Source organism: Lonchura striata, chromosome Z, assembly GCF_050655825.1.
Source record: "Lonchura striata isolate lonStrDom1 chromosome Z, ASM5065582v1, whole genome shotgun sequence".
NCBI lineage: Eukaryota > Metazoa > Chordata > Aves > Passeriformes > Estrildidae > Lonchura > Lonchura striata.
Window position 1 is genome coordinate 75,947,589 of NC_140740.1, and position 13,618 is coordinate 75,961,206.

Below are 13,618 nucleotides of genomic sequence, written 5' to 3' on the forward strand. Positions count from 1 at the left end.
GGACTTGGGGGTGCTGGTGGTGAGAGGCTGGACATGACCCAGCCATGGGCACTCCCAGCCCAGAGAGCCACACGTGTCCTGGGCTGCATCCAGAGCAGGGTGGGCAGCAGGGCCAGGGAGGGGATTCTGCCCCTCTGCTCTGCTCTGCTGAGAGCCCACCTGCAGTGCTGCACCAGCTCTGGGGTCCCAGCACAGGGACCTGCTGGAGTGATCCAGAGAAGGGTTACCAAGATCAGAAGAATGGACCACTTTTGCAGCAAGGAAATAACTGGGATTGTTCAGCCTAGAGAAGAGATGGTTTTGGGTTGACCAAATTGGGACCTTGCAGTACCTGAAGGGACCCTCCAAGAAAGATGGAGTTAGACTTTTTACAAGAGCAGATAATGATAGTACAAAGGAAAATAGCTTCAAATGAAAAGTGAGTAGACTTAGATTAGGTATTGAGAATAATTTTTTTAAAATGAGGGTGACGAGGCACAGGAGCAGATTGCTTAAATGTGTGGGTGCCCCAGCTGTGGAGGTGTTCAAGACTGGATGAAACTCTGAGCAACCTGGTCTAGTGGAAGGAGTCCCTGTTCATGGTAAAGGGGATCTTCAAAGTCTCTTCCAACCAAAACCATTCTGTGATACTATGATACACTGATCTCTTCACTTATCATGGCCTTTTTCTACTGTTTTGTTGACATCATAAACCCTAAAGTCATGAAGATTTACTTGTTAACATATACCAAAGCTCATAGGGCCATGAATATGGATAAGGAACTTTCATTTCAAACTCTGCATAAACAGGATGATTACTGACTAATTATTATGGCCAAGGTCCACCAAAGTAAAATGCTTGAGACCAAAGCCATTTGGTGGCTCAAAAGCAAGCCCTTGAGGCAGTCAAAACTATACTTTGAGAAAAATAGAAAGAACTTCAAAATACATAAAATTGAAAAAAAACAAAAACAAAAACAAAACAAACAAACAAAAAAAAAAAAAACCAACAAAAAAAACCCCAAAAAAACCCAAAACAGAACTAGATCTTGTCTTGCTATAATGCTCAAGTAGGGAAAGGAAAAAGTGTTTCTAAAATGCATACAGAGAGTAACCATGCCTTGCTTCTTGCTGTCTAGGATCTATGGCAAACCAAAAACTTCCATCAGGGAAAGTAAAGGGGAAACTGAACAGTGCCAAACTTTGCTGTGATGCTTAAAGGAGAGAGAATATCTCAAAATAAGTCTGATGAATTGTAATTTCGGCACTATGGGAAAAGTGGACCCTTCACTTTCTGGTTTTCAGTTCAAATGAACCAATTATTTTGCTGACCTCAGGGTCCAAATTTCAAAGAAAGCTGAAGACAGGCTTAGGCCTGCTGCTATGGCAAATTCCAAAATACCCAATTACTGACCTCAGGAGGAGTCAGCATTCCTGAGATTAGAGTCACTGGGAGTTTACTTCACAAACTCACTTCTAATAATATACTATAATGCAGACACCATTAACCTGCCTTTTTCAGTTAGCAAATAAGATATGTCTCAAGGCAAAATAGTTATTAACAGCCTGTGGTAGGAGTTACATCTCTAATTGGAAACAGCAACATCTGCAGGGGAGTGTAATAAAAGCATATAACAAGTGAATGTGTCAGTGGATTACAGGGACTCTAGGTAATTGTTCCATAAGACAGCTTTAGCAGTAACATTGAATATTTCAGAACTTCATAGGTCCAGACTAATTCTGGTCACTGAAGAGTGTACCAAGGATTAAGTCTGTTCTTACTAGCCAATTTGACCAGCATTTAACTGGCAGACAGCCCAGATTTCCTTATTATTTGCACTGTATTTATTTCAATGTTTACATCATTCTGTAGCTAGCTAATTCGCTTCTTTTTCTGCCAACTTGTATAAGGATGCTGTTCAGTAACAAAGCCCATTCACATCAGTTGCTTGACGTAGGGCTATTGTGTCCTAGCTGTCAGTTGTTCTAAAACATCTTTGGGCCTAAGTTATTCTAATATGAGTGACCTGCTGCTTCTATACACTAAACTCTTGCACTGCTTTTATAATTAGACACACAAAGCAAAAGCCTGAAAACTGAGCACCTGCTGAGCACCCACAATCTCCTGGTGAAGTCTATAAGTATTGCAGATACAGATGCTGAGATATTTAAACATACAGAAAATGTTCTTTGTTATTCTCCATGTTTGAGGTCACATTTTGCCTTCTGATCAAGCTGCACTTCACACAATTGGAAAAGATTTCTAGAATTGTTTGAAAGAAAAATTCTTATAATTTTCCCTAATTTCTCATGTTACATTTTACTCAGCCATTTCTGAGTCTTTTCTGTGCACCTATTTCATGTGACTAAAGAAATCTGTACTTTACAGCTCTTCTGTACAGAATTATAGTGTTTGTCTGCATTTAAGAGGTAAATTTTATTTTCACCTCTAAAAAAAAGAGGCAGTGGCAATGTTAGGTTTTATATTATGACTTAACATGTGCTGGCTTTTCCGTGGCATAGGACTTCTCAAGATGGACAGCAAATATATAGTTTTGTCACTTCTTGAAAATGTCTATTTGGCTCTGTTTCCAGAAACAGCAGTTCAATAGATAAGCAAGCATGCTCTTTTTGACTTAATGCCTGTTACTGTCTGGAACCAGATTATATTTCAATCACCTTTTAATGCATTTCCGTGCAAACTGTGAAGGGAACAGCCCACATCCATTCAGCAGAAGCAAAAAAATCTATTCCCACATTCAGATGAGGGGGAAAAGCATCAATTTCCTGGTCCCCAGAGTTGCAGATGGCAATGATGCTGGCATTCTCAAATTTTATAGAATAATGCCTCTGTCCACTTCTTAAACAGGCAGTCTGCCAGGGGTATATGTTGCAGCTGATACATCTGTGGGCTTTCCACTTCTCTTTACCACCTTCTTATTTTTTAAACCTTAAACAAGGTTTGTTTCAGTAGGACTTCCACAGTCATCACAGTAACATGGTAGTCATTCACAATTTAGAAAGTGAGGTGGTGAAGCAGCTCGGGTGTACAAGGACTACCAGGCTACAAGAGGAGCACATAGCTGCCTTCTGCTTCTTCATATATCTGCTCTGAGATCGGTATAGATAATAATGTCCTTTTACCACTTAAACTTACAAGCTGTAAAAAGAAAGACAAACCTCTTAGATGGTTTGAGAAGCAGATGAAATGCTTATTAAGCCTCCAAATGTTCCAGCTGCACTTTCAAGAAACTTTGGTCAAGGCAGGTGGAGCTGGTTTGGATGTTGGGCTATTCCCATTGTGCCTTTCAAATGCCTTTGTGAAAATCTATGGCTCTGGTCAGACCTTTTTGTGCTTCCAGGAAAACAAGGTAGCAACAACTGCTGGAAAAGGGAAAGTGATGTGCACAGTATCCTGAACATCAGCTCTTAAAAATGTGCATTTTCTTAAAACTCTGTTGCTCTTCTCCTTGTTGCTCTTCTCTGGCTGTAGCCAGACCCTCATTCCCAGGATATATCAGAGGAGTTGGAAACAGAGGGTCAGATCTACTGCTCTTCTACTAGTGAACCAGGGCAGAAATCAGCCATTCATTTAATTTGTGAACATTAAAAAAGTCAACAACAATTTTTTTCAAATCTACAAAGATTTATATGACTGCTCTAAGCATATAATGCAGTCAATATAAGCAATATATGCAGAGCAATATAAGCCTGCTCTAAGCATGTAATGCAGTCAAATTAAAGCCCTAATAAAGTATCTATGAAATGAAAACCAAACATGTTCATCTTTTGTAGTTCCAGCCTCTCCTAATGGAAAATGGCTGCATTTCAATCAGCCACATGTCCAAGCTGTGGTTGTTCTTACAAGTCTGATTTCTTCCCTTAAATGGGATCCATTTGAGAATGTGACACTGTTGTTTCTCTTTCTGCAGACCCACATGACAGTCAGAAACAGCACTCAAATGAGCTCAGTCTCTCAGCTGTGGTCCTCCTTAGAGACACTAAGCCCTTCTAGAACAAGATGAAGATGTTCACATTAGGAGAAGCCAGCAGTGCTGGGTTGCTCGGGACAGCTCTGGCAGCCAGGGATAATGGTGCAGTGCAGCATTTTGACATGCCAGCAGCACTGAAGGCAGCTTTGAAGAGCAAAGTTCCTCAAAACCACCAGAGTGGTGTAGAGAGCTGCAAGTGGGAATCACAGCTGAGCAGAGTCCTGAGTGCAGTGTCCTTAAATGGGAGAAGCCAGGCTGACTCCTTGGCATCTCCCACCTAGTTATCCACTGTTACAGACACTCAGCATGACACAGCAGAAGAGAATGGGTAAATAGTTTCAGCGATCTAGTGACACTCATTTCTATTTAACTCTCTTTGCATTAATCAGGCTGTTTAAGTGGACCCTGATGTAAATATAAATTGAGTTTCTCTGGAGCTGTTTGTTTGCTTCCCGGGGAATTTTTTGCACAGCAGAGACAAAGCTGTCTCTTATTAAAGCTTCATCTGACCATGAAAGACTAAAGTAGTGGGATAACTGATGGTTATCCAGATATAAATAACAGATTGATTCTCCTGACTTCTGCCTCATCTTTTCTCACCTTTCCCCAGGAAGCATCAGTATACGGCAGATTTCTAGAAAATATTGCCAGAGTTTATCTCAGTATCTTGTCACACTGTAGGTACATGCTGTTTGCACAGTCAAGGTGTCAGGATTTTCAGCTTTTCCAACTTTTTTTTCACTCAGCCTTCCAATGTCATTAATTTCCCAGGCTTTCATATATGTGAATTAAGCACTGGTAAGCCTTGTTGTTCGTACCCTTCCCTATGGGTCTACAAAGCAAAGTCAATGACTTTGTGTAGCAGATGAAACTGGTCATGATAATTTTAAACAAGTATTAGCTATTCATGATAGTTAAACGTTTCCCATTATACTGTTCATGATAGTTAAATGTTCCCCACTATACTGATAGCAACAGCTGGCATTCACAGACGTAGCTTCTTGTTCACCTTTTATTGCATTTTCCATGTGGGACTGTCTGAACAGTCCCTTGCACCTAATATTTCCTAATAGCTGTATCTGTGTCACTCTGTGCTTTAGACGTCCGTCAAAACATCAGGATTTTTTCTCTTCTACCATGTCTAGGGAACGGGATAGAATTTAAACTGCCAGTATGGCCTTTCCTGTGCTATTATCTTTCCTGGAGGCTAACTTTTTTGCTCCATCTATTGACTTGCTGGATACATATAGAGTGATCCTGATGATACTGGTGGGCACTTGGTGAGTAGTTGCAACTACTGCTTCATGCAGGGATGTGGAATATAGCTGTCAAATCCCCTGACACTGCCTGTCCCTGCCCTGGTCTCCTCTATAGCAGGTATTCCCTGCATTCAATTTTACCACATTGCTGCAAAGGAAACCCCTTTTGGAAATCCAGAATTGTCACAGCCTTGGTGAGAAGTCGGTTTGTGCAGCAGTTCTGGACAGGGAAACAGCATAAACAGAAAACATCTCATAGAGTTACTTGAAGATGAGCAGCTGGAGGGAGACGAGAGGCTCTGCTTCACCTCTCTCAAGTGTTCTGCCCGTGTGAGCTGGGCAGACCCCCCTGGGGGCCTGCCTGCCCCCATGGCCCCGGGACATGCTGTGCTTCTGCCCCAGGCTGTGCCAGACACCGGCCTGTCCTTTGCACCAGTGCTGAGCAGAGTGTGAGGAGATGTGCTCCAAGAGAAGGATGCCAGGAATCAGCTGCCATGGCAACAACGCAACACTTTTCTACCACAACTGCTCCTGCTGACCTGGTCCGTCAGCATTACAGTATTAAGAACACTCTGTTTTCAATAGTTTGCTCTAGAATTCTTCTATCAACAGTTTTTCAGAGGCTGAAAATGTTTGGATATTAATACTTTAAGCTACTTTTAAAATCATGAATACAGAAAAAATGCAGACACTTTTGTTAGCTTAAGCCAGCCTAAGTTCTTATTTTCTTCCAGGCCAAAATATTTTTAACCAGTTCTTTCTGTATCTGGCAAGAAAATACCCCTCTGGCTGAAGGTAAAAGAGTGAACACACTATATAGGCCAGAGAGAGGCCTTCTTCAGGCTTTAATGATCTGAAAAGTGGGGTGCCTTTTGTTGTGATTTTGTCACTGTTGGAATCCCCTCCCTTCTAGGTGATCAAGTGAGTGGGGCAACCATGGTAAGGTTGTTTGAGTCAATATACTTTGGCTGTCAGAGCATTCCCTCAGGCATGGCTAGGATCTGGATGCTAGAGCTGTTACTTTTGTGGTTTCGTAGTTTAGTCCCTTCTACACAGCCTGCCTGATTTTCCAGTGCTGCCCCATGAATATTCCTGCTTTAAAAAGAACTCCGCACTCACTCAGTACCTTGAAAATCCACACTTTGATTTCACACCTAGAGCAAAAATGCCATAACCTGCTCCATTTCGACTGGGGATGGAGCAAATGGACCCCCTATTAAAGGAGGCAAATTAAAGGATGAGAATGTAACTCATGGAGTAGATGAACAAGAAACACTGGTTAATGAAACTCATTAACCAGAATGATAATGTTACCCCTCAAGGCTGCTAATTTATTGCTCTGTGATACACTCAGGTATATTGAGGTCTCTGACATTAAAAATCCTGATGGAGAGACTTTTAGATTGATTTGAGTTACTGGGAATGATGATTCATTAAAACCACAACTCTATTACAGAGCCTGGCTGCTCCTGCTTCTACAGCAGTATTTTAGGTTTGATACTGTCCAGGTTATTATTTTTGCTTGTTAGGAAGCCATGGTGTTTTACAGACAATTGATCTGTTTCTGATGAATCATTGAAGAACTAATGACCATGCTCACCTCACCAGGAATTTGGAGGCCCAGTGGGAGGGGGGGCTAGCAGGCGGGGAGAGCAGGAGGAGAAGGAGAAATGTTACTTACAACTGGATTTTCAGAGTTAGGTCTCAGATGTGCTATCAGGTAACAAGTGGATTAACCAGTTATTGTGCATTAGATGGACTGTGGTAATGAATCCTGCATTCACGTTAGTCCAGAAGAAACTAAATCTAAACATATCAGCTGACTTTTGCTGAGGCCACTGACATGGCCTTGAATCTGCCATTAGAACTCAAATACAGTCCCTTATGATCAGTCTGGTTGTCAGACAGGATACAGACAATCATGTTCAGGCTTAGAAGAAGTCTGAAGCCATGGAACAGGTATCAAATGTGTGATACAGCGGAGTTAAGGGATGCAACCAATTTAGAATTGCAAACTAGACCTGCAGTTAATGAGAGGAGAAGCCATCTCTAAAGACACAGGAGCAAGACATAAGGGTAAATCCATAGGGAATATCAGTTCAAATAGCTGAATTTGGCTGGAGCTGGGCTGACAGATGTACTTCCAATATTTAAGATGTAGGCACCAATACTTCCAATATTTAAGATGTAGATATCACTGCTTCAATTATGTCTCCTTTGTTTCACTTTACCTGCATGACTTGAAAAGGAGAGACCAGGTGATGGCTTGCAATATATGGAGCTAGCTATCTGCCACTTTTGGTATGTTGGAAAGAATAGTTATTGATAAGCTTCCAAATGGGTAAAAAAGTTGCTCTTTGTGCCTCTGATCAAATACAGCAACAACAACAACAACAACAACAACAACAACAACAATAATAATAGTAATAACAGTAATAACAATAATAAATTTAAATCCTTACAAGACCTTTCTCTCTCAATTTCTGCTCTAGATTTTCAGGCTCATCTAGACTGAAAACTCATAGGCTTTTTCCTGTTGAGTAATCAGTGGTAAGTCTGAGTAACTTATTTAATTTTTTTTCACATATATTAGGAGAATAGGAGAAGAGGATAGAATGAAAGTAAAGAATCCCCAAGAAAATTCAATGGCTAGTTCCAATTCTGACCACCTGCACAGCACACAATGCAAAACCAAGACACAACTTCAGCTGACAGGAAACGTGGCTAAAACTGCCCATCTTTCATACTTACATGAATTGTATTGCACAGAGAAGTAAGGATATAAAAAACTAATTTGTCCAAGTAATTTTCCTTGCTTTCTTTTCATGAAGGAAAGTAGAAATAGGGAGGTCAGAGTGATAAAGAATTTTTTTTTATCAGGTGAGCAGAAGATCCTCAGGTGGTGTAAATCTGCATTGCTCTGGGGCTGTATGAACGTCACATTAAAAAGCTTGATGCCCTGATAGAAAACTAGTTGGAAATGAGATAAAAAGTCTACTGTAAAATCTAAAATGTAAACAAAACACAAAGAAAAAAAGAAACATAAAACCCCCAAATGCACAAAATTTGTAAACAGATGGTGTTTAATTCAAACCATCTTGACATTTCAAATTTCAGGTCAGGTTCAAGACAGAAGGCTGAGAAACTAGAATGTAATGCCATTTTTATGCTCTCTGCTTATGCCCCAGTGGGAAATAAAAAGCAGAATTCAGCCCTAAGGCACTAAAAACCTATATTTTTCAAACTCAAGCCTTTGTTCTGTTGTTTTTTGGCATGGTTTGGTGTGCCTTTTTGGAAGAATGGCAAAAAAAAATTGTGATAAAGTAGGACATACACTTGCTTTATTTTTTTGCCTATATGAATCCAAAACATAGATTGAAACCCCAAGTAACATTTGTGCATTAAAAGAAATTATTCCTGACAATTTTTATGACAGGTTTCAGCTTGATGTGATTTAAAATGGGCAAGTTACAAAGCCCTACAAAAATGGGGTTATATAATGGAAATGCTGACAGACCCTTAACTACAGCAGCGTTGCTGGGCGCCACTCTAATAAAAGGTGGCAAGGATCCAGAAGTATTCACAGCTGCATGTCTAAACTTTATTAAGTATCTGACTATAGTTTGCAGGTCCTCGCCAGATCATAACTCACTTAATTCTGACACATTCCAGTTTATAATTAGTGTTGTACTAATATGTTCCTAACTGGTACCAGCATATTCCTAATTTTTTTTCCTCCTGTAAAACAAGGCTGTTCCCCAAAACCAAGGATGCACTGACATTGGTGATTTTTATTGGTACTTTTTATATTTTGGTCCTTGGGCTAAAATAATTCATATGTTAAAGGCCAATGTCTGTAAATGAAGCATGATGAACACTGAAACATCTGTAATTCCCAAGGCAAAGAAAGCAATTTCCAACTTTCTCTAAGCAAAGTATTTTACTTGCCTTTGCGTTCAGTGAGAAAGCAAATTATTCTGAAAACACATCAGTAATAGTTTGCAATTAGAAAATAATTGTATCATAAGCAAACACAATTGTTTCAGTAATTTGCCAAGTAATAAAATAACTGTACTGGTACATTGAAGGTGTAAACATATTTATTTAAATCTCCTGTTGGGTGCCTGCCACCTGAAAACTGGGACATTTTGCGTAAGCACATATTTCCATAATTTATGTTTTATGATACCACCAATCTTTGGAACATGAACCCTTTATATGCAGGATTGATCATTACTGACACTGAAAACCTAGCTTCTTGTTTTTTGTGCTCTTGACAGTTCTTTTCCAGTGGCTGCCATTCATTTCCAAGCAGCTTCATTTGTCTGGGCATGTACCTGGGCAATGACCTCTGCTAATGGTGGTTTTGGACTAGCCAAGGAAGGTGTACTACCATCGTGTGTAATAGTAATTTCCAAATATTGATATTCTATTTGAGCACTGCTCTGGAAAGCTTTCTTAGGGTGCTTCTGCTGAGAACTGAAAGGGCCATGGGAGCAGCACTCATGGTGGAATAGCTATACTCTTATGACAGTGCATTGAAAGACAGAATTTCCAGTGAGAATTCTTCCCTTCTTTTATAGAGGGACAACCCTCCCACTCCCCTTTGGAAGAATAATTTGTTGTAATTTAATAAGTAAATAAGTTGTTCTTTGCAACTAAGGTCCTAAACATAACTCAAAGCAAAAATCTAGTAGTATTTTGCATTCTGCAAGCTGAATTAATGAGGAACTGAAATATTAAAATATAAGACTTTTTTATCTATCTATATTTGCCACAGTGACATGATCAGGTATGTTCAGTTGCTGATCCAGTAAACAATTCTATTTTATCAAGTGTAGCAATAAAGAATGCAAACAGAGAATCTGTACTATGAGATGAATTAAATAATCATTATGGCACTTTGCTTTGATGGCATTAAAAGACAAGACAGATAATATACTTGCATGGTGATCAGTATTATATTTCTAGTTCATCAAGTGCATGATTTGGAGTCAATTAATAACTAATTGTGGAAGTTTCTTTGACATATTGGCTTCCTGACTTTCTGTAAAGAGTGTATATTAGCTCCTCAGTGGCTAAAAATTTAGCACTTTTCAGTAACTAGTTTGTAGAGAGAAACCAGAGTGGGCAAAGCCCTCCCATATATAGCACAGGGTTTTATAAAGTTGAAGAGCACTAACTTTCTCCTTCATCATCAACTTTATTTCACAAAAAAAAAGGCTTCACATTCACTTGAAATGCTGCCCCTTTTTTTTTTCTGATTCAAGGCCACAGGCACAACATGCAGCTGCTTAGCACTCAGCCCAACATAAACCTTATAGCCTTCAATTAAATTACAGACTAATGTTTGACTCAAATTCAAACAAGTATGAACATACATGGAGATGACAACAGGTGATAATTCTGTAATTTTCAGAAGAAAGCAAAGGAAGGAAGGAGTAAAGAAGACAGAAAACTAATGAGATTAAAGAGAAAGTTTCAGCTTTATATTTAAAAGGCTTTTGGCACATATTGTGGAAGAGCTGACTTCTCTTTATATATTTTCCATTTTCCAAATTACTCCTTTTAGAAATTTAAACAACCTGACAAGTCAAAAATATATTACCTACCTGCCCAATATTTGTACACAGAGGCTTAAGTGTTTGCTGCTGGCAGGGTTTGTGTTAATTTCATTTCTACATTACCGAGAATGAAAAAAAAATGCTCTTTTTGGCCTCACAGTTTGTTCAAGAGTCCAACTACTAATCTACAATCACCACTATTAAGGGAGTAAACTATGGATCTACCGTACTTATGGCTCTGTCAATCTTCATGCTGAAAGGAGAGAGAGCTATTTCTATTATTGTGCAAATGTCAATGGATCATTGTTTTTAGGTAAAAATGAATTTTCTTAGGATTTACTAAAAATTGTTAGTTTCCTTGAGTTGAAATAGCTTTTGGACTATTTTTAAACTGTCTTTAAAGAAACTTGGTGCAAGACTCAGACCTGGATCACATTTGGAGTGATCATAGTCAGATCACAAAAGCACTTCAGAAATTGGGCTGTTCAGCCTGGAGAAGAGAAGACTCTGAAGAAACCTTTCAACAGCCTTCTAGTACCTTAAGTGGGCTAAGAAAACGAGTTAGAGTGACTTTTTATATGGACAGATAGTGAGAGGACAAGGCACTATTGTTTTATACAAAAAGAAGGCAGATTTAGAAGAGATATTAGGAAGAAATTCTTTACTTAGAGACAGGTGAAGCAGTGGAACAGGTTGTCCAGAGAGGTAATGGGTGCCCCATCTCTGGAAATGTTCAAGGCCAGGCTGGATGAGACCCTGAGCAATTTGATCTAGTGAGTAACATCCCTGTCCAGGGCAGAGGCATTGGAACTAAATGAACTTTATGGTCCCTTACAAATCAAACCACCCTATGATTCTTTGATTCTAATAGGCACTTTGTCCACTGCTCTCTCAACAGTTGTCTGCCATTTTGCTCTTTGAGTTCTTTCCATTGTTTTTTATAGCTAGCAAGTCTAACTTCATTTATGAAAGATTCCATTCTACACATTCAGGGCTTTGAAACCTTCATGCACATGATCCAATGTTCCCCTTTGTAAATAAGATTTAGATTCCTTTTTGTGTCTTTGTTTTTTTTAATGGAAATTAAGATTCAGGCAAAAGCATTTGAATCTTCAGGAAATACATGTCCTGGAGTTATTAATCTCCTCTGAAACAGAAAATTTCATCCATCTAAGAAGGATTGAGTGTCTTTAATCACTGGCCTTTGTGTAAAAGGCAAGGAGACATATTGATTGACTAAAAGGCTACTTGGCAATAATTTTGTTTTCAGTCATAGATTAAATTTTCATACATAGAATTTTTCAATCTATCATTAATATTTCTCTCTTTCATCTTCCTTTGTCTTTCCTGTTTTCATTTCAGTTTTCTGTTGCTGGAGACTTTGAAGGGAGAGCCAAAATGACTATCATCTAGAATTATCAGTTCTGTGAGCAAAAGTACTCTCCCAGCACTTCTTGGTGATTTTTATTTCCTTTTCTGGCACTCTGTTCTCTGCACACACATGCACAATGTGGTGTGTGTACAAGTCCTCTGCAAGATGAACTCCATGTCTGTGGATGCAAAAGCAGAACTTTCTTCTGCTCTAAATGATCTTGTTTTCATGTTTAACTTTTGCCAAGATGATGACACAATAAGCAACTATGTGCAGGGAGAGAGTGCAAAAGACTTCAAGACTGATCTTGAAGATGAGGAAAGATCCTTTATTCTTATATTTCATTTAGTCTGAACTCTTTGTTTCAAATAAGGTTGCAAAATTTCATAGTGTTCAAATCATTGCATCTGGTCTGTGCTTGTCTGAACTTTCACTGAATTTTCTTCAGTTCAAGCCAAGAAGAAAGGTCCCAGAGCTGTTGCCACAATTGCTGATACTTGGTGCTGAATTTGCTGAATCATGAAGGAAAAAACCAAGAGAAGAACTCAAGCATTCATTTCTGCAGAGATATTTGTGACTCGAGTTCACCAAGCCTTTGAATGTGCTGCGCCCAGCCCTTTCAAAAATACTCGTTTCCAAGGGAAAAGCCCAGCTTGTGTCTATGTTCATGACATTCTGGAGGGGCAGAGTGCTGCTCTGCAAGACTGCAGAGACGATGCTGCTCTGCTCTGCAAGACAGTGAGGAGATGAAAGTAGTAGAACTGAGTTGTTCAGGCAAGGAGAGGTGTAGTCATATTTAAAAACAAAGAAACGGAGGATGAGACAGCTACATGACAGAAGCAGGAGCTTCACCTACTTCCTCAGGGCCTCTACAAACTATTTCTCTGTGACTGCTTTGTCTTTCCAGGATCACGCAGCTCTCACCATCACCACCACTGCTACCATCTCATTCCTGTGTTCCAGCATGATGTCGTGGGAATGTGTCAGTGCTTAGGAGCTGAGGGACCCTGCCAGCTCCCAGAGCTCCTAGGGCAGTGCTGCCCCTCGTGACAACCTCTGCCCTGACCTAAGTGGGGCCATTTGACCCACCATGCCCATAAACTCCTTCCAGTGCTGCTTCTTTACAACTGTTTTAATGAAAGTGAGCTCAGCTTAAGAAAATATACTGTATTGAATTGTAAAGTTTTATTGTGTGCCATGACTAAATAATTTTCAAGCACTGGGTCACGTGGAGTTTTGTTTTCCTGTTTAACACTATTGGCAACCAAAGCCAGTTTTTTTTATCCAGCCCATATGGTGCAATAGTCATAAGAAAAGAAAACCCTCTAAACATTTGTAATCTAAAATTACAATTGCAAAGCATTATCATGTATCTTATTTAAAGTGGGGTAAAATGTTGGATTTTGGGTTTTTTAGGCAATTTAAAAATCTTCCATTCATATTCATTTCTGA